Below are 22,930 nucleotides of genomic sequence, written 5' to 3'. Positions count from 1 at the left end.
AGCTCTTTATGTTTTAAAGATATTACACTTTTTTGATATGAGTTGCTAATAAGTCTCCCAGTCTTTTGCATTTGCTTATAGTATTGTGTGGCTTTTTTATTTGTTAGTTGTTTATTTACTTGTTTGTTTTTATCTTAGAATTGATTTTGGTTTTGACAGAGTTTAACTTATCAGTCTTTCCTACTATGATTTCAGTATTTTAAGTCATAACAGAATGGCCTTCCCTTCTTCAAAACTATAAATGAATTCTTCCACATTACATTTTATAACATTTATAGCTCTGTCTTTTTACATTTGTAAAAATGATATAAGGCATGGATTTGAATGTTTTTGTGTGGTTATCCACTGTCAAAATACCATGTATTAAATAATTTTTTAAAAAGGTAACTGTGAGAGCATTGAGAAAGGGAAGCAAGACTTATATCTAGGAGACCAATTCTAGGGAAATAGAAAGTCAAGGGGTACCAAGCAAATGAAAGGTTAAGAAAAATTTAAATACTCAATTTGTATAGCAAGATGGCCATCATTACCATTCCATTATTGCCAACTCTTCATGGTAGACATGGTCAGTCTTAAAACATTGTTTCAGGCAGCCACTTCCAATTGACAAAAATTGACATATTTGTCATCCTTGGTGTAGGATTTGATTTGGGAGGAATAGAAGAGGAAGGGAAATGGCAAGAGAGGGGGTTGCAAAAGGTAGGTGATGTCAGGGTCTTGAATGCATCTTAAGTAATGGAGACAATGTGATTTTTTTTAAGGCAAAAAATGACCTGATAGGTGTTTTGAGAAAAGACGGAATGATGGATTGAAGAGAAGAAATCAAAAGCTGTTGTAGTCCAACCTGGAGATGTTGAATTACCTGAACTTGGATAGTAAAGTGAAATAAAGAGGAAGGCCATGTTTAATAAGAGTTAAACTCAGCAGGACTTGGAAACCAATTGGCTATATGCAGTGCATGAGGAGATAGAATAAAACATTATCAGTCCCTCAAACTTGGGCATGTAGTGGTGCTGAGACCTGGACAGAGGACTTAGGCAGAGGAACAGATTCAAGGATGAAAAGACAATAAAAAGAATGAGTTTGGTTTTAGCTTTTAGGTATCAGTACTATATTTGAACCCTTTGCATTTGCTTAGCACTGGACTAAGACTATGATGTGCTTAGAAATAAAGAGAAGATTTAATATTGATTCATCCAAGGTAATTACATGAGGAAAGAAATTACATACACGGAAGCTGGAGAATGACCAGGTAGGTGTATGAATTCCCAACATAAAAGACGACTGCCTCTGAAATTGTGGGAAAAGATGGACTTACAAATGGATTATGTAATAATAAGAACCACAGAAGCCTACATAAGTCTACATAACTAGAACAGGAAGCATGAGGTGATCTTACAACGATAATTTAGCATTAGTCTCCACCTGCCAGTCCCAGCATATTACATCCAAGCTCAGGCTCCAGGACTTTAGGGATTAAAATCCTGGAGAACATTCAAAGAGCAAGAAAGATAATTAAAGGGTTAGAAATAATATCTGAGTCAGGAAAGCACACTTGAGTTGGCTCGGGGAACAGGAGAACAAATGGTGCCTCCATTCACAATAGATACACTATTGAAATAAATATTTGCCCAGAGTTCAGAAAAGAAGTAAATTGTAAATTTATATGCATGAGATAACGGGGCAAAATGTCCTGAGATGGAGATTTAAGTATTAGAGTTAGATTTGGTAGCTGAAGTTATCTGGAGGTTGTGAAATCCTCTCTCTACGAACCTTTGAAGCATGGTGAGCTACGTAGGAAATCTTCTATTTAGCAAACACTCTATTTAAGGATCCAGCAAAAATGTACCACAAATCCTGTGCGAGTTGCTGCCATAAAATCCCTATTCTAGAAGGTCATCTCCACCATCAGTGCCCCTTCAAAAGCCTTTCATTTTTGAACAATACACACAAGACATTATCTTGGGTGCTAAGGATGCGGTAGGAACAAAACAGAAGAAAGTATCCAAAGTTGACTAGGTGTGGCTCTCTAGCAGGTATTGAGCAACTAGCTGCTCAACTCTAAAACCTACCACCGTGAAAACCTATCTCTTGCCCTAGTCCCTACTTCCTGGGTCCCTCATCAATTTCCTCCCAAATTCCTGCCTGAGTCTGGTGTCTCAGAGATCAGTGCAGGGGACTGGAGGATACCTGCTCCAAAAATAAGTAGAGAATTCAAGAGTCTGAATTTAATATTTTTCAAATAGAACACAGACTGTCTGCAGTCTTAATTTATCTCAAAATCATTCAAAACATAATTTATTCCCTGGGCTTACTTATTTCCTTCTGACTATCTGCTGTCTTACTGTCACTAGTGAATGTGACAGCATGATGCTTGATGAATGTGGTTATGGGAGATTTATTTTAATAACAGTGACTTAATTGCTCAGATAGGCAAAATAAGAATGTACCTCATTTAGGTAATCTGTTTATGTAATACATGTAGCTATACCACGTATTTTTAGACGTTTAGTAATGCAAAATACTTGGAAGGAAGGCTGCTACCAGAATACATGTTTAGAAATTAGCTGAATGTTTTTTAAAGGCATATTTAGAATTGGAAATTGCCGTATGGATTGTGAGTTCTTTGATTTCTGTGAAGGTCATGTTTGATGGAGTTAGCATAGAAGCACAGGGCTGTTTCCATCTTTGTAGAAGTCGATTTAGAAGCTACCTGTCAGATAGGGAGACATAGTCCTCCATTATTTTTATTTACAAATGCTTTGAAGCATCCCCATATCACTTGATCTGGTCCTCTAGTTAGAGGACCTGGCTGTAGCAGAAGGTAGGATTAAGAAGAAAAGATTGTGGGGCAGCACAACTGGAGAGATCATTTTACTGGTAAAATTTCCACTAATTCAGAGATGTGCATACTAGCCAGAATAAATCAGTAGCAAAAAGTATGAAGTGACCCAGCATTGGAATAGAGTTTGGCTTGGAAAGATAGATATTAATGGGTGGAGTTTTTAACTGTACATGAATAGGCAGACTTTGATGACTCTTTGAAAACAGAAAGCATAAGGGGTTGGGGGAGGGATCCAGAGCATCCCCAAGTTAATTGTGTTTTTATAGAACAATTAGACCTGTGACCATAATAAAGCCAAAGACCAACTTCCCATGCATAGGAAAATACGCGAGGTGCTTTATAAACATCCTGTTAAATCTTCATAGACGCTTTGTAAATGTAAGGAATATTTTACAGCAGTAAAAACTGAGGCCCAGATAGTTAATAATTTCCCCTACTAAAAAACTGGTGGTGCTGGGCTTCAAATTCAGATTCCAAGAGTACAGGTTCAGAATCTGTACTGTTTCCTTGCATCACATTGGCTCTTACTATTGTGCCTATAATTGCACTTTTTTAGAGAATGAGTGCTTTTGACTTCTTTTAAGCCTAAGCATGCTAACATTCCCAGAACTGTTTGGGGTTAAGTAGACCTACAAAAGTGAACTTTTTCAGTTGGAGGCAGTTAGATGGCAATACCAAAACTGTTCCTAGTCGACCGTGCCTCCCAGACTCTGGTCAAGGTGATATTTAAGGACAGGGGTTTAAAGAGAACTCAAGTGTTTGAAAGAGAAATCGTGCTGAATGTGATGAGGTAACTTGTTAGTAAATCAAAGCCAAGAGAGAGTTTGGACATCATCGACCTGGACGGTAGCAGAGATTAAGGAGGGTAAGGCAGCTCCGCCCAGAAAACATACTTGAAAGAAATACAAGGAAAGTAAGGGCGAAAGTTTGTGTGTCAAGGAATAATGTCACTTTCAGGCAGAACCTGAGATTCACTTGATGAAAAGGTCTGCTGTCTTCAGGGCTGTTCTGCCAAGTTACACAAGGGTATGTGTTTTCAGGGCATGATTGGTTTTGCGTGTTCTGTTCCATCAATAATCTGATTTCTTCCTTAAGTTGCAATATTTAAATATAAATACTTCTGTTTAAGGTTTGTTTCAATTTGGCTTAGTGACCTTATAATTTATAAGAACAGAGTCTCCTAACTCCCTCCCACCCCCATCACTCCAGTCATGTCCAGGATTATATAATTTATCCAAAGTAGATTGTTAGTGATGCATTTCTGCACTAGAAGTAAATGTCTCCTTTGGGGCTCAGTATACATTTCTTTAAACAAGAGAGGCCACATTAAACGAAGTCTTTACTGCGACGCAGGGAGCCAGTGCTCCATACGTACGCGTCTTAAGGAGTAATTTTTATTTTTGGCTCTATATCACTGAAGTTCAAGGCAACCCATTAGTGGCATGCTTTAGCTCTTAAATCTGGCTCTGAAAAGAAAACACTAAAAAAGGAAAGAAAAGAAAAGAAACACTTGGCTTTATAAAATGACTTATTTTCAAATTTTAAATGGGGCAAAATGAACACACTGTATTATATAATCTTATATATATTGTGTTTTTTTTTTTCTCAGAAGCTTGCTTTTTTATCCTTTGAAAAATGAGTGAGCCTGAAAACATTGTGAATACACTTGTAACGCAGGAAAAATAATTTATCAAAGTAAAGATGTTTTACTCATTTGTGAAATAAAGCAAAACTCAAAAGACCATACATACACACCCTTGTAGGTATATAGATTGGGAAAAATTAGACCAAGGGTCCAAAATTAAAAATAAAGGCTTTGTCATTTCCTGCCAATTTATGCTCAGGAAGAAAATAGACGAAGGAGATCACTCACCTGTCAAAATCTGGTGACCCCTCAGTCGTATCCGTACAGGAAAGGCCTGTCGTTTCCCTGTGTTAAAAGGTACATGATGTGGTGATTACCTACCCAGGAGCAATAAATTAGCAATTTCAAAAGGTGCTGATAACATATTTTTGAGAATAGTCACAACCGTTGTCCAGGAACACATTAACGATCTACAACTTTGTTGAGAACTTCTGATCATATAAGGAGTGCTTCTTCACCACTATCCATCCCTGTCCCCAAGCCATTTATGAAGAACCCATGTGTCCAAGACCTGGGGATGAGAGATGAGCAAGGAAAATACATATCTAAGATTAAGTCTTTTGCCCATCAACGGACATGAGCAAAGCAGGGGGATGGAAAATTGAAGAAAGCTCAGCAATGATGAATGTATCCAAATTTTTAAAAGCCAAAAATAAATAACTGAAGAGAAGCCTTTAAGTTTAAGTATGCATATCAGTTTCACATTTTGCAGTTTACAGCTCCGTACTGACTCTTTGAACGATACATGAGGAATCACAGTCTTTTCAGAGCTCCAGCTTTCTAAAATTCTAAATGAGGCCCTGTCCTCATCTTCCTTATCTTGAGATGAAAAGCCTCTGACGTTTTCTTCTGTTAGGTTCTCTTTTTTATTTTTTCCCTGGAGATAGCAGTCATGTGATCAGAAACCCTAAAGTTTGTCAGATTCCCTTTGGGATAAAAAGGCCTCAGTCAGATTCAGGTAGTGGGACCCTGGAAGCAATAAATCTAATCCTGTCTTGATAGTCTATCTAGTAGGGCTACTTTGCAATTCACCTTTTCCTTCTTGGGGGGCTTTGTTCCTGAAGATTTGAGATGAGAGAGTATTGAACAACATTTTAATTTGACATGTAAAAGAGAAAATAATATAAGTGCCTTTTTTCGTGGCCATAAATTATGGATTACTAATCTATATAATTTCTTAAAAGTAAACCCTTCAAACAAGCCTTCTGTTCTATGCAAAGAAAAGTAGAAGAGCTTCCTTTTAAAACCACTTCTAGATTTTAGGGATTCTTATCACATGACATAGACAGTCATTAGAGAAGGTCAGTTGAAGAGTCACTGTGCAAAGTGCAGATAAGAGTGAAGATGTCAGGGAGAATATCAATGGGTAATAATTTCCCTGAGTAAATTTTCCCCAAAGAGAAGATTTTTCTATATAGAGTTACTCATCTGTATCGCAGGCTCACAAACTGGCTGGCAAGTTTTAGTGGCAGGAAAATTGATAAATAGTTGTAGCCTAGAGATACAATTTCTCTCCTTGCACACAAATGTCTTCCCATATCCCTTGGCTGTTTTTATCTCCAAGTATTAATCTATGTTTCTTGGGAAAAATAAATTCATGATGGTGCATCAGTAAATTCTCAACATCTCAAAGATTGCCTTCAAATTATATTTTACAGTATTACTTTTCTGTATTAAATGAAGGGTTCACTATTGCCTACGAAGTGATCAAAATTGGGAGTTTTAAACGAGGGATATATGTAAATTCCAATTTACTGTGACTCTGGATAATTTATATCCGATGCATCTTTCAAGACATTTGCAATTGTAGGTTTAGAAATCTGCATTAAAACAAAACAAAACCAAAACCTCCTTGAGGACTCAGACCTACCATCGTGATTTATTTAAACAGAGCTACAACTTCTATAATTCTCCATTCTTCCATTTTTAAAATGGAGTAAACAACAAAGATACTCATTTAAGTAACTAGCCAGTATATGTCATTCTGTGTTCCCAAGGGTTGGTGATGTGATTTGAGCAAAACCAGCTTCTCACCCTTAGCAGTACAGCCTAAAGGCAATTGTATTACCCAAATTAACAAAACCCAGAAGATGAAGTAACTACCTGAATAACTGACAAGTGAGGAAGGGAGACTTCTAAGGACTTGCCAATTCAAATATTTTATAATTCTTAGAGTAATTTTGTTTTATAATCCACAACCAGATATTTTCTCGTACAATGGAAATAAGACCAGGAAGGAATTGGGAACAACACGAGTAGTAAATCTGAGAGAAGGAAGACGTATGTATGTACACAGTATACTGAATGGCTGGATGCTGCACTGAGAATCTTTAAATACGGAGAAGCAGCCAAAAAACCACTGATTATGTTAGCGGGAACTAGTAATGCTACAGACAGGAGCAGTTGGTTGTCAGTATAAAATTTTGCAGACTTCACTCTTCTGGTAGTGTCTGCTCTGTGTACAATTTATCAAGTGTCTTGTGGAAGAAATCTCTCTGCAAGTTAGACCTATTAAAATAAGCCTTAGAAATGAACTTCCCACGTATGGAGCATTTACGAAGACGTGCACGTTGAGTTAAGATCAGCAAAATGTGAGCAAAATCAATGCCATGTCCTCCTTGTTTACTAAAGTTGTAATTGAAACATGTAAGTAAATGTTTTAATGTAATAATTAAAGCGTACATTGGAACAATAATATTTATGGACCATTCATCATACATAAGAGACCCTTGAGGGAGAGAAAGATGAGTAAACTCTGGGCACTTATGAGAAAACACTTGTACAGTCGATGAATTGTTTGTACTTTGAACATATAAAGTTCTCCGTAAACATTCATATATCACAGACCCTCCATGAAAAGTGAAATTGTAAACAAAATGCTTGAATTCTTTGCTATTTAATTTATTCTTCCCTTAGGAAATTTCAAGATAAATGATAATTGGTTAATGTCTTAAATTGTTTTAGATATGTATTTATAGTTGTATTTTAACAATTGCTAAATTGTTATCACCTTAACATTCAGTCAATATCCACATCTACTTTAATTCATTGCTCAATACTTATGATTTATTATGTCCAGGCACTGTATTTGGCACTGGGGATACAAATTGAAGCAGATGGCCTCTGCTCTCATGAAACACATTCTAGTGGAAAGACAAATACAAAATAAATAATCCCAAATAACTCATTGAAAATTGTGATATGCACTTTGAAGAAAAAAATATGAAAATGTATTGGGTGGTAGAGGGGTTGTCTAATTTAGACAAAGGAGTCAGGAGAAATCTTTTGAAAAAAGTAAAAATTAAACAGAGACCTAAATATATGAGGAGTTAGGTAAAACTAAGGTAGGACAATTCCTCAAAATTTCTAGGCAGAGGTCCTTCGCTTTCTTTATATTCCATCTAATTATTCTTGAGCAATCATATCCAGTCCTGTGGTTTCAGATGTCATCTAAACCCTGACAGCTCCAAAATTTATTATCGGACTCACACTTCTCTTTGATCCATTACCTACTTGAGATCTCCACAGAGATGTTGCTTAGGTATCTCAAACTTAAAGTATCTCCAGCTATTAAGTCTTCATCCTCCACCCCCACTTCCAGTTCTGCCCCTCCTCCAGCCTTGTTGCTCTTGGTAAAATAAACCTCCATCTAGATAGTTTTTTGTACCAGAAACCCAGAAGTTATCCTGAATCCCCCAGCCCACCCCACACACATTCTCATCCAGGGGACAGCAAGGCTCAGCAATCCTGCCTCCAAAATACATCTCAAGCCTGATACTGCTCTTGACATTACTTCTACACAACTATCTCTTGTTTGGATACTGCAACAGCATCAGTGAGTTCAAATGCAACAGCTATGCCTGGATACAACCATAGCTATGGAACCGCAGACTGAGCACGGTCTGCGTTACTATTTTCCCACAGTATGTCATGGCAAGGGCTTTGCACTTCAACAAATGACTTGCAGTTTTTTTTTTTCAGATGGCTATTAAGGCTACCAATAACTTGAAATTAATTTTCCCCTGTGGCACCTTATTAAAAGGAACAATTTGAAGAAGAAATATTTCTTATTATTGCTAGAAGAACTGAACAAGTTATTTCACTTGACATCTATTTCTAAAATGTCAAATTGAATCCCTGAATAGAAAATTAAATCTCTTATTAAAACATCAAACATATCTTAGCCCCAAGCTGTTCATATGCTTTAAAAAAATTACAGATGTTTTTCAACAATTCCTTCAAAACACAACATTACTTCAAAGTTTAAAGAAACTAATTTTTTTTTAAAGGCAAAATGTTAGATGAAATTGCCGTTTAATTTATTTAACCATAAGTTACTTAAAAGTTACTGATACCTTGTTTTCTGTTAGTGATTCAGGACGGTTCAAAAAACATGTTGTTAAATGGAAGTAAGTTAATGCTTGCTGAGTCTCTGATTTGGAGTTATTTCTGAAAAATAGCCTTTGAAAGGAATCTCAATTTGTGATTAAGAATAGTTACCAGGATGTAACATGTCCCTTTGCACCAGGAATGTGGGGAAAGCATTGATGTCCTCACAAGATAAATTTTACTACATTGTTAGGTAGAAAGCAATGTAAAATTTTATGGGTATACTGATCAATGTTTATAAGCTATAAAGACGAAACAACTAGATTATTTATGATATAAGATGGAAAACTTCAATAAATGCACAATTACTACACTGGGTAAGACCAGTAATTATCTTTACATAGCACAATTACTGAAGCTGCTCCAGCATACAGTGACTGTTACTCTTAATTTGAGTAACAGAATCTTCATGGCTTAGGCTCTACATTAAGGATTTTAGAAACCTGCATTATCCATACTTGCCTTGATATTAGACAGGAGGAATTTCATCATGTTTTTGACTTGCGATAAGCTATGCCCAAAGAAGTTGAATGTTTTTTTCTTATCAAAGCATTTTCAATGAAGTTGAATTTGAGTGGTAATGTCAAATACCAAGAAAGGTTCCCAGCTCTCATTCTACTTTCTTTTAAATGATTGTAGTACTTAATCTGTCAATATGAATTAAGAGTCATTGTTTCATCCAGTTCTCTGAGAATCTAGACCTATTTCTACCTCTTCATCTGTTGATAAAATGATAACACTTTTCCATTTTGAAATCTCTAAAATAATAGATCTTGTTGTGGTAACATCTACTTATTCCAGAGCTAGTCTAAATTGAAATATATAAGTAATTCAATGGTCTTTAATGTTTGAGCTTAAAACACATCTTTCTGTCATCTAGTTATAGAATTATGATACATTAGAGGAATTGAATGTTGACTTTTACAGAGAGAGATGGTTCTTTTTCTAAAGCCATTCTTTATACAGGGACTAGATTTTCCTTGTAGAGGTAGGAACTCTGATCTTGCAAGGCACAAATAGCTGTGGAGCATTTATGCTTTTCTACTGACACACAGAGGGGAAGCAGATAGGAGAAATAAAAGAAAATAGTATTATTTTTTTACTATCTAGAAGACCAATTTGTTTCCCTTTTATTTCTTTGACTTAAGTATTTCCCTTTCTGAGTCTCACATATTCAAAGGTTAAAGAAATTGAATTAAAAATCTTCAAACCCACATGTAGGTATCAAAAGATAGGCTTGTTTTATCTTGAACTCTTAACTGTAACCTGACAATTCACAATAAACATATTGTTAATTCTCTTAATAATGACTGCATCTCCAACTTTGGTGGTACAAGGTTGGTTGTATTAACACAGAATAATGAATTCTTCCCTGTTGGTCTACTACATAATCTGTAATTTAATTGCTTGACACTTGGGTCGATTCCAGGGGTTTTGTCTCTGAACGTCTGGTTGCTTTCTGATCCTGATTACTCTATAAGTCAGAAATAGTGTTTTTCAGTCATTCAAATTTTGGTGTTTTATCCTATTCCCTTTAACGGTACTCATGTTTTTATTTTATTTAAAAATTATTTTTTATTTTTAAATTTTTTTGGAGGGGAGAGGTAATTAGGTTGGTTGGTTTGTTTATTTAGAGGAGGTACTGGGGATTGAATCCAGGACCTTGTGCGTGTTAAGCATGCACTCTGCCACTTGAGCTATACCCTCCCCCTCAAGTTTTTTTATTAAAATTTATTGTTGTCTCTGATTTGCCTCCATATAAGTGACCTATTTTAGTTGTTCAACTTGGTATGCCTCCTTCCAGCTATTGTTAAATGGCTTGTAATTTGTTTTGCTGCTCATTTCAGGAAGTTTAGAATGTATCAAGCTCTAGTGGCTAGGCTCTTGGGGTCTTTTGAAGAGTGATGGATTGACAGGAAGTGTAAGATTATGTATGAGTAAAGATGCTTTCAACTTTAAGGAACAGAAAACTTGTCAAACAACGGGGGAAATTATTACCTCACAAAACAAGAATTCTAGAGATACAGCAGTTTCAAAGATGAATAATTCAGTGATTCAACAATGACATCACTTTGCCCAGATGTTTTCCATCTTGCCACTTTTCCAAAATTCAGCGTGTTGTTTGTCCTTTTGGGCAGGTTATTGCTAGGTTTCCCATGTAAACGTCAAAGTCCAGAGGCAGGAAAGGGAAATTTCTACTTCTACATGTCTTATTGAAAGGAAAAAACCTTTCTCAGGGGCCCCTTTGGCTTATTGGCCAGAATTATGTCACATACCTATTCCAGAACAGAATGGCAAATGAGATGGAATATCACTGGGCTTAAGTTAGCAGTGGTTCATGGAACCTGGGAGCCCTGTGATTCTTTCACAGAGTTCGCAAGGTTAAAAGTGCTTCCCCTAATAATGCTAAGGTGTTACTTGCCTTTTTCTCTCCACTGATGGTGAAAAACAGCAATGGTGGGCAACACTCCTGGTTGCTTAGCACAAATCTAGGCTGTGGTACCAAAATGTACTAGCAGTCATTGTATTCTTTACTGCCAGGCTCTCACATAAAGTTTGTTGCTTTTGTTGTTTTCTGGTCCATACTGAAGTGCTTTTGTTATTTCAGTCTCATACTGTATGACTGAGTTGTAAGCTGAAATGGTTGCTTTCTTCATGGAACACTTAAAAAAAAAAACAAACCTGAAAGACTGACAAACAAGGTATGGTTATTCAGACTTGGGTGTTTTGCAGACATTTTCTTGAAAATGAACAAAGTGAGACTGTCACTTCAAGGAAAACAACTGACAATATTTGTTGCAAATGATGAAATTCAAGCTTTCAGGTGAAAATGAGAATGCTGGATAACTTGTATCCACCACTGTGAGCTTGACAGTTTTCCGGTACTTAAATATTTTTTCTGATGATATTGGTGATATTAACAAATGTGATTTTTTGATATAGTGTGATGAAATATGACAGCATTTGAAAGATCTTCATAACTCAGTGAACCAATATTTTCTCAATGATGAATGCCTGTTACAAAATCACTCATGGGTAATAGATCCATTCAAAGACCCAAAGAACCTAAAAAATGTAAGGGTAACTGAACACAAAATTTTATTAATCTGTTTTCAGATTCCAAATTGTAATCAACCTTTGAGGAACAACCACTTTTTGAGTTTGAGCATAGTAACAAATTATATCCAAAATTATCTGAAGAGGCTATTAAAATACATTCTTCAACTATTTATTTATATAAGGCTAGATGTTCTTAATGCACTTCAACCAAACAACAGAGTGAATGCAGAAGCAGATGAGTATCTACTTTTTCTATTAAGCCAGACTTCTCAAATTTTTTCTTATTTTGAAGACTATAGTTATTTTTCCATAAAAATATTATTTATATTAATAAGTCATAGGTTTATTATTTTTATTTTAAAATAAATACATATTTTAATTTTAAAAAATTTTAGTTTCTAAAGAAGTTAAGTATTGATAGACATGACTCACATAAATAAACATACTTTGCAGTCCTTAGTACCTCTAAGAGTGTGAAAGGATCCTGAAACCAAAAAGTTTGAAAACTACCTGGTTTAGTCCAGAGATTTACTATTTGGGCCCCTTGTACATGATTTTATGGTGTCTCAATAAACTCAGGATTCTATTAGCGGGTGGTTAATGGATTCATTAGAGAGCGATGATCTGGCTACAGTTGAGATGAAGGAGAATTTTTTCCAGTGACATGTGGCAATCAGCAAACTGTGACCTGTCTTTGAGAAGTGTTGGCAAAGTGTCCTCAGGTCTCAGGGACAGGGACCTCATTCTGCAGTGCTCCTGGGCTGCCAGATTCTAGGGAAAGCTCTTTTTGGAAGCTGCACATAGAAAAAAGACAGAAGTAGTTGGTGGCCTTTAATGTCCAGTGGGGATCAATCACAGTTTCTGGTCTGGCCCCCAAAAGCCAGACCAAAAGCCAAGCTGGGGATGTTTCTTTCTTTCCCAGGAAACACAAAGCAACGATATCCCATATCTCTGTCTCATACCAGAACTGAAAGTCTTGGCTGCACCTGGCCTCACCTCCAGGTTCACAAGTCAACCAAGGCTGTTTTAATTGATGGATTGGTAATTATTCAGGAAAATTAATGCAGTGAGAGTAAAGGGAGCAGGTAAAAATCACGTCAAACAATATTTGTATGTATTCAGAGGATAATTGTGGTAAAGAAAACAGTCATCGATGTATACAAGGATCCTTTCAGATGACTGGGCAATTATAATGCTTCTAGTCATGACTGAGGACATAATAGGAACCATAGGATTAGGGTTTAAGACAAGGATTTCTCCTTTGAACATATGTATTTTAATATCCTTGAGAGTCTGTAGGTAGATATGTCCAGTAGGTGGTTGGAAATATGATCTGACTTTTAAGAGAAAGATTAGGCTTAGAATACAGACCCTGGAATGTTCATCATGTAGGTCATAGCTGAAGTTGTAGGAATTGGTAAAGTTTCTTTCCCCCTGAGAGACAAAGTGGTAAGATCAGGCAGTCAAAGGTAGAAACTTAGGAAATATCATTAAGGGATGGCAAGAAGAGGAATCCAGTATTAAGACTGGAAAAGAGTGCTGCACAGGAAGAGAATAAAGAGAATTATCACTGAAGATGCTAAAGGAAGAGAGTGTTTCTACAGTACAGGATGAAGGTTCTGAAAAGGCAATACTATTTGGCAAATAATCAATGATGACTTAAAAGACCTATTTTTAGAACAGTTTTAGACGTACAGAAATTTGTAGATTGTACAGAGAATTCTTATTTACGCAGGATCCAGTTTATCTTATTGACATCTTACATCGATTGGTATGATGATGTATTCGTTATAATTAATGAACCCAGTATTGATACAGTATTATTCACTGAAGTCCATAGTTTATTTAGATGTCCTTAGTTTTTACCTAATGCTCTTTTTCTGTTCTCGAGTCCCATCCAGGTTATCACATATTTAGTCATTATATCTTCTTATGTTCCTCTAGGTTGTGACAGTTTGTCAATTTTCCTCATTTTTGATGACCATGACAGTTTGAGGAATACTGGTCGGGTGTTTTGTAGAATGCTCCTGGTGCTTTTCTCATGAGTAAACTGGGATTATGGATTTTAGGGAGGAAGACCACAGAGGTAAAGTGCCATTTGAATCACATGGTATCAAAGGTACATACCATCAACAAGGTTGATACTGACCTTGATCACTTGGCCGAGTTAGTGTTTGTCAGGTTTCCTCACGGGAAAATTACTCTTTTTCACCCTTTTCTATACTGTACTCTAGGAAAGGAAGTCACTATGTATAGTCCACACTTAAGTGGAGAGTTATACTCCCCTTCCATGAAGACAGAGTACCACATAAATTATTTGGAATTCTTTGACATGGGATATTTGTCTGTTTTCCCCTATTTTAAAATTTATTTAATCATTTATTTATGTAAGTATGGACTCCTGAATATTTATTTTATACTTACGGTTGTAATCCAAACCTGTATTTGTTTTGTTGTTCAAATTGTTCCAGCTTTGGCCACTAGGAGCCCTTTCAGTGACTCCTGTGTCTCTTACACATAGCCCCGTTCAGTGATGACTCCAGCTAGCCATTCCACCAGACTCTGAACACAGGTATAACTGTGTTGAGAAGTAAATAAGTGGTGAAGCAGTGGAAGTAGAAAAACAGTTAAGTAGTGCCCCAAATCAAGTCCTCTAGACATTTTACTTTCAGAAAAACACAAATAGGTCGAAGTCCTGGCTGTGCTATGAAAAGACCCAAAGCTTTAAGAAAAACAAACAAACCCAGAATGATCAAATTGGATGAACGTTGAGGGTGCCACTTAAAATTTATATCCAATGAGACCGAGAAAATAGTTATGGTCTGTTCTTACCACTTTATATTTGCTGTATGCTAATTTTTTTTAACAGACAGAAATGTGGTAAATGTTAATTATAATATGAGTATGCTAGAAACTTTGATGTATTCCAAACTTCTCTGTGAATGCCAGAAATACAGTATTACAGAGAAAATGATTTGATTTTAGGTCTTGTTTAAATTACTGCAAAGACTTGATCTTTGGAAATGAAAAAAAAATTATTTTCCAAGAAATACATAATTTTTCTCACAATGAACATCTTCTAAGCAGTAAAGCAATTTAAAAATACCTAGAAGACGAAAGTTGTGTTCATTTTATTCTCTGATCATTTCCTCATTTGAATTAACTGATGACATTTTAAAATTTTACAGGGAGCCAAAGAATCAAAAGGCTTGGGGGTGTTGTTTGACAGGGTGTGGACAGGTTAAGGATGAAGAGATAATATTGGTTCATAACTCCATGCACACATACTATTATCAGCCATGTTCCATGTTTTGGTTCCCAGGAGATCATTTCTAGCAGCCATTCTACTAGTATTTACTTCATACCTACTTTGCACCAGGCAATGTGCTAGAGGCTAAGGATACTACACTGAACATGTCACAGTCCTGCTACCAAAGAGTATAGCAGATGTAGGTTGGGGTAGACAAGTAAACCACAAGTGCAGTACACATGCTGTGTGCTATGTGTGCAAGGGTATAGGAGGTAAAGCTAACTGAGAATTGATTTGGGAAGGAAATGGGGTAGGGAATTTCCTCATAGTGATAACTGAACTAAATCCTGAAGGACAAGTAGAAGGTAATCAGATGAAGGAAGGGGAAGGGGTGCAGAGGAAAGGGGGCATTTTAAACAAGGAAAAGTATAACATTTGAGGGAGTAACAAGTCTCTCAGTATGGCTGGATCATGGAGTCTAGACCTACATGGTCCAGAATTGTAATGTGAACCACCTATGCAATTGAAAAAGTTTTAGGAGTTACATTAAGGAATTAAAAAGAATCAAGTAATATTAATTTTAGTAATATTTTTATTTAACCCAATATTTAAAAAATCATATCATCTCTGCATATAATTAATATGCAAGTTATTTATGAGACTTTTTTACTTTTTTGTATCACATTTGAGAAATCTAATGTGTGAATTACACTTAAAGCACATCTCAGTTTGGCCTAACCACATTTCAAGTGCTCAATAGCCACACGTGGCCAGTGACTACTATACTGGACAGTATAGATGTAGAGTGAAGTGATAAGGGATAAATCTGCAGAGATAACATGGAAGCAGATTAGGAAGGATACTATTTGTTAGTGAAATTACTTGACCCACAGGTGATGGGAGGCTTAGAACAGTTTATGCATGGGGATGATCTGAGCAAGTTAGTGATGATTCCCATTTTCACTGTGAGGAAGGGACTAGGGGTAGGCTTGACCAGATGCCAAAGAGTTCTAGGCAAGTAGTTCTAGTTTTAAGGGAGTGACTTGCAAGTACTGAGAAATAGGAGGCACAAGTCACAAGGAGAGAGTGAATTGAGAGAGGAGACAAGAATGACTATTTCACTTCTACTCCCCCCCCCCCCCCCGGCCCGGGAGTACGGTAGAACCATTTGAGAACTGGGGGAAAAAAGAGGAAGAATGGGAGGACTGGGAGACAATGTGTTCAGTTTGGGACATCTTGAGACATCAAGTAGAATGTTTATATATGAAAACAGGGAGATAGATGTCACCAACATATATATAGTAACTGAAGCCATGGGATTGGATGAGTGTATAAAGCATAATTCTCAATCCTGACATTTTTATAATTACCTGGGAGCTGCTTTGAAATGTTGATTTTGGTTTTCATTTGCAAGATGCTGGTTCACCAAGGAGAGGGTTGGAGATTGCCCCCTTAAAGAACCCCTATAGTCTCTGGTGCTGATGCAAGTGGTCCTTGAAACACTCCTTTACAAACACTGGTGCAGAATGATAAATAAGAAGACCCAGAAGAAACTGCCTATGTGTATGGGAGTTTAGAGAACAAAAGATCTTGAAGAAGACAGGGAGGGTGCCATTAGAGAGGGTGATGAAACACCAGAAGAGTGCTACCTGCTGTTAAAGTGGAAGTGGGGAACCAGATTCTTAACTGAAGGGGAGGAAGGCTGGTGGTGGGACAGCTAAGCAAGTACCTTACTTGGGCAGTCAGCCTGGGAGAAAGGTACCACCCTTTGGCTACTTCTCAAGCTTTGTGTCCTGGGTGTCTTAACCTACTACCAAACCCATCAAATTCCATGAGTATCTAAAGGAGGAGTGGTTTAAACTGCCTCTAAAGGAGCAGGGAAATCAAACAGAGTACCAGTTAAAAGTGACCAGTGGGATTTAGTAACTAACGTCATTGGTGGCATTTGGATGACTTGCTAGGGATGGAAACCCAATTTCAGTTGGTAATTTGAGAAAGTGCACTAAATGAGTGTGTAAAAAAATTTGTTAAGAATATTGACTATGAAAGGGAGGAAAGAGAAGTCAGGGCATAAATATCCCTTGTTCACTTGGAAAATGTAAGGGATGCATGCCTTTCTTCTGAAGATCTGTCCATCCTCGTTTCATTTCTATTGCATGGGTTGATTCAATACTGTAAAACTATAGACTCTCTATCCATGCTTCATCAAATACAGTTATTAAATGGTATTTGTGCTTATACAGTCAAGTCAGTCAAATAATATTCAGTCATACCATCACCTCTTCTACTAATTATTGGAATGGATAAACCATTTTGCAGAATAACTGTAGCTAATTACTAATGGTTTGAAAGAAGTGCCAACTTATGATAGGTTGGGATTGGATGAGGGAGACAAGAAAGTAGAAACCAGAAACTTGAACCTGAATTTCTCAGTCTCCTTCTTACCTGTCCTCTACTGGCCAATCACGTGTCACTGGCAGGGCCTACCTCACCAGCCTCAGACTGCTAAGAGTCTATCATCACTTAACCATGGTGATTCCACAAGTCAATTCATCTATCTCTGATAAAGAAGAGCTTATCAGAACTTCATTGTTACAGTAATTTTGTGTGAGCTGTTACTTCCTCTCTACACCTCAACATCACTCCTATTACCAGGTTAACCTAGAACCGACTGATGATCAGTCACCAAACTTATTGTTGAACAGTGCTGACTACCAATTTAAATACTGCACAAACGCAGTAAATATTTAAATGTGCTTTGCTTCCAGTAAGAATGTGGAATGCTTCAAAGTATAAACATTCAAATAAAATGAAATATAAATAGGAGTGTTAGAGCTTCATTCTAAACTTAGCTGAAAGTTCAATTAGGTTAAATGGAAATCAACTATTTTTTTGTTTCCTTCAGAGGATGGGTCTATTTTGGAATAGAGCAAAATCATTTTAAATTCACATTTGCATCATTTTCAGGGTGTGCCCAATTTGCCCCACACATGACCAGTCCAAGTACTTTATTTTAAAAAGATGAGTGCCAGGCAGAGGTATGACAGCATCATCTTGGCTGGTATCACTACCCACAGATTTTGGTTGTCTCAGAACTGCTCCAGCTACAAAGCTATTGTTCTATATCTGAACTTCTTATTTAAAATATAGGGAAAAATTATAGACTAATTTTGAAAATTACATTAAAAAACTAGACTTATAAAATAACTTATGTGCTATAATTTGGTCCAATTCTTTGAACATTATAAACACTAGGTATATTTGGTTAGTTTGCACTTATTGCACTGCTTTTTTTTTTTTTACTGTTATTATGGAATTTTTAAAGCACAAAAGTAGAGAAAATAGTAAAATGAATACCCATGTAATCATCACCCCCTTCAACAATTAACATATAAATAATCTTGCATCATCTGTACTCTCATTAGATTATTTTAAGGCAAATCGTGGAAAATCTTATTTCATCCATAAATACTTGTCTATTTCTCTAAAAGATCAGGACTCTTTTCCTTTTAAGCCCAATGCTATTATCATATATTTAAAAGTTAATACTAATTCCTTATTATCAAATATCCCATCAGTATTAAAAATGTCCTGATTGTCTGAACTTCTTTTTACAATTAGATCCTTCAAATTAGGAACAAAATGGCTCCTATACTGAAATGCTATATTTTGAATGCTTGTTTAGCAATAACTTCATCACACAATCTGTGCAAACCAAAAATGTCACATGGTCCATACCTTCTACTATGCCTCACTTCTCTGCCTAACTTGCCATGTCATATAGAGGTCATAAAATCTATAAAGATTTTGATTAATTCCTTGACCACTTTTTCATAAGTAAATTTATTCTTGAACAGCATATTATTATTGTTTTTGTCTTTGGGAAGAATTTTTTCCCCAGTAATTCACTAAAATATTAATGGCTAGTCTGGCCTGGCTTCATGGATATGCAACCTGTCCAACCACACAGGACCCCGTGCTTAGATCTCGTGCTCCATTTATCACCTCACTGTTGTCATCTTGAAATTCTTAATACTTTTGGTCAAGGTGCCTCATATTTTCATTTCCCACTGGACCCTACAATGCTATACAGCTGGTCGTGATAGCAGTATGAAGGTTAGATAGAAAACGCATGACTCCCTGCTAAGGTCTATTGGAGTCTACCTGAGTCTCCTACCTACATCTCTATCAGGAATATTAAAATCTGACTAGAGTTCAAGTCATTTACTAAAGCCCCTTTGGTCAAGTAGTGTCCTTTTTGAACAGTGCAATAAATGAAGGTGGGTTTGAGAATACTTTTTTTGCATATTTAATTTGTTGACCATCAGTAATGTAAGGCTTTGGAACAGCAGTGCCTGCATATAGTAAGTGCTGTAACTGCTTGTTAGGATCGTTGTTATTAATTATTATTATCATTTAGTACTATGTTACGTAGTATCTTGGCTCTCCATGTGGCTTCTAGATAAGAAGACGTGAAATGCTTCAAAAGATATTCTTTGATGGATACTAAATTCAGAGCATAATTGCAAAGAGATTATTTTCTAAGTGATCATTATAGTTTTCCAATTTGGTCTTCATTGTGCTTCAGTAGCACAAATGCCACCTGGCCTGACACAGACACTCTAGCCTTCTGAACCAAATGAATATACAAATTTCTGAACTTTTAGGCTTTCTGAGCTTGTCTTTCAACCTGCATTAAAAGTCCCATAAAAAATAATGGACATAATTATACATTGGATCTAGTACTTAATTTGGGAGAGCCATTCTCTACGATCTAGTGTTTGATCTAGTCTTTGGATGGACCAGCTAATTTTCCAGGGGTTTCATAGAGCAGAGCAAGTTGGAAATTTTGATGATTCTCTTGATATCTAATTTCCATTTCCTACTCCCTTAAACCTATACTGTTATAGAAGGAAAATTAGGACATAGATAACAATATAGATGATTCATAACATTTCTCTTTGATGATAGCCAAGTTGCAAATATTCCCAAGTGTGGTTCCTATTTAATAAAAAGGTTTAGGGGAAAAAAACTAGACTACCTTTGAGAGCTTGGTTATTTGGCAATCTATCAACTGGAAGGGTCAAGATACATTCCACTTACATTTATAACATTGCTAATAAGTCAAGTATCTTAATATAAAAATGTAAAGAACTGAGAAACATATAGGAAGAGGCTCATGATAAAACCATGCTCAGAAGTAGCCACTCTTTTCATGTAAATTCAAGAGAGTTCAAGTAAAGATGAATAAGAGTCACATATCCACATGTGCAATTCACTGTAAAGAGATTTATAATGTTTATTGTGGACTCTCTCCACCCATAGAGGATAAAAGGCTTTCATAAGAGCACACGATCTGGGTTTCTCAGGACACAGCCCACACACAAGTAGAACAGGAGACACGTGGTTTTGGTAGTCCTCACTTAGAAGCCTCAGTTTACCTGTGCCTCCGTTGAGCTGCGGGAGTGTGAATGCAGGGAATTTGGTCTAGGGCTTGTATAAAGCTGGGAGTGCCGTTGGCATTTTTTGCTGCCGTAACAAACCATACTATCTTGAACATAGCACATAACACTCTGTACTCTAATTGCCTCTTTAATTACCAGCTTGATTGGACTGTAAGCTACTTAAGGACAAGAATTATATTTGTTTGCCCTCATTTTCCAGCTACATAGTGACCTGCACATAAATGGAGCACAAACTTTTTGCCTGTAGATATTTTCATTCCTGAAAACCTATCTCATTTTCCATGGTAGACTTGCAGAAGAGGTAGATTCATCTTAATCTAAGGACTGAAATGAAACTTTAATCCCCTAAATGAATCTCACTTTAAACCTGATGGGATATATTTACCTGCACCTGACCAGTTTTTCATTGATTAGCACATTAATAGCTCATATTTTACATGACTGTGATCAAAGTCATTAACATACACCTGATTCTGCCTAATTTTTAATATAACTTTCTGGTAAAAATAAATACTTGAACAACTACATCAAATCACCATAAAGAGGGGAAAACTTTCATCCAAATGTATAACCAGATTGGCTAATTAACATTCTAATTTAGGAGACTGGAATAAACATCTCCCTTGGAATTGATTCAAGCTAGTCAAGCTGAAAGATAAAGCAAATGTTCACATTATAAGTATCTTGAAATGTTTATTCCATTTAAAATTTTCGTTGACCTGCACCACTTTACGGCTCTACTGATTTTTTTTTTTAATTGCTAACTTTTGCTGAGAAAGTATGTAGATATTCTCACAAAAATCGGGACCTCTCTATATAAGAAGCTAATTTAAGGATTAAGAGCATAGCCTCCAGAGCCAGACTGTCTGGACTGAGGACCCGACTCTGCCACAGGCTAACCACCTCAGTTTTCTTCATCTGTGAAACAGGTATAATAATATATACCTTGTGAGGCTGTCATAGAAGTTAAATGAGTTACCATATTTAAAGCATTTAAAATGGTGCCTGGCACATTGTAAGCCGTATACCTTCATGTGTTTCAGGTGGGAAGGGAAAAAAAATAACCACTGCTTAGAGAACACAACTATCACTGTAATTGGAATGAGACTTGAGTGGGATGAAATCATCAGAGGCTGTAGATGAGGTCATCTCCAAGAAAGAAAGTTAAGCATAGTAGGTTGCTAAGTGTTGGGTGCTGCTAGAATCATTCCTCACAAAGCATTAGGAAATTTCTAAAACTTTTCAAGATTTGTGCTGGTAAGAAGAGGTGATTTATGGGATTCTGTGAAGTAGCTTATTCTAATAAATACAGAATATGATTTGAGCTTTAGTTAGAAACAGTGCAAGAAAAATTTGAAAATCCCTACAAGCGTCTCTTGTTTTGACAATTCATTTATTGCCTTCCCTAATATTTAGAATTTTGCTGCCTTCTTGCTGTCAGATTTCTAATAAACAAAGGTAAGCAATATTTGTTCAGATAAGCCAAGTGTGTCTTGTTTTTAAAAGATGTACTTGATTGTTTTCATAGATGTCATTTGTGAGATGGGTCTCATTATTAATTATCTTGGAAGCCCTAGGCAAGATTTGAAATTTGCTCTGATGTGCTGACATTTTAAAATGAATTTTAACATGAGTTTATTAATTTAACTAGTTACACAAATGAATCTGTTTGAAAAAAATATTTACATGGTAACTTATTATTTCATTTGCATGTTGATAATGTTCACTAAATTGAAGTGTAACCATCCACAAATATTCTTCAACTTTGCAATATTCACATAGATATTTGTTACTTTTTTATTCCTTTGGACTAAGAGCTAAGGTTTGGAAAGTTGATTTCCACTGTGCCCCCAGAATTTTGAAAGGTCCAAAATGGCTGCCTGTTGGCATCCAGGCCCCGTTGGTTGGTCCAGGTGGCTGCTTACCAAGCCTAGTGTTTTTTCTCTCTTCGCCTGTGAGTGAACAAGGCTGGCTAGAAGCAGGATTGAGAAGTTGGCAATTTGTCTGTTTTTCCTTCTGTTCCTTTGTACCACACTACCCTTAGGCATCTAGATAATCAAATTTTCTCCCTGCTTAAAACTTCCTCTTTAGAAAAGACTTGAACAAAGTAACATTCTCACAGCAGTATGGATAAGTAATAAAATGGTAGTAGTAACTTCCCTCAGGATCAAAGTCTCTTTGGTTTCAAGGCCCGGAAGTAAAGTTCTAACTGTGAAATTTCAGGGATTTTTGAGCACAATAGAGTAGGTTGGAGGGAGAAGATTTTCTGGCTCATC

General features: G+C 36.3%; 1 protein-coding gene across 4 annotated transcripts in view; it reads left to right on the top strand.

Moving 5' to 3' along the window:
- Positions 1 to 22,930, top strand: part of SLC39A10 (solute carrier family 39 member 10) — a 120,250-nt gene that overhangs the window by 34,921 nt on the left and 62,399 nt on the right. The gene's annotated exons all lie outside the window — the stretch shown is intronic.

Source organism: Camelus ferus, chromosome 5 (genome assembly GCF_009834535.1).
Source record: "Camelus ferus isolate YT-003-E chromosome 5, BCGSAC_Cfer_1.0, whole genome shotgun sequence".
Lineage (NCBI taxonomy): Eukaryota > Metazoa > Chordata > Mammalia > Artiodactyla > Camelidae > Camelus > Camelus ferus.
Note: the sequence above shows the minus strand (reverse complement) of the source record. Positions and strands in the feature narration are given on the sequence as shown.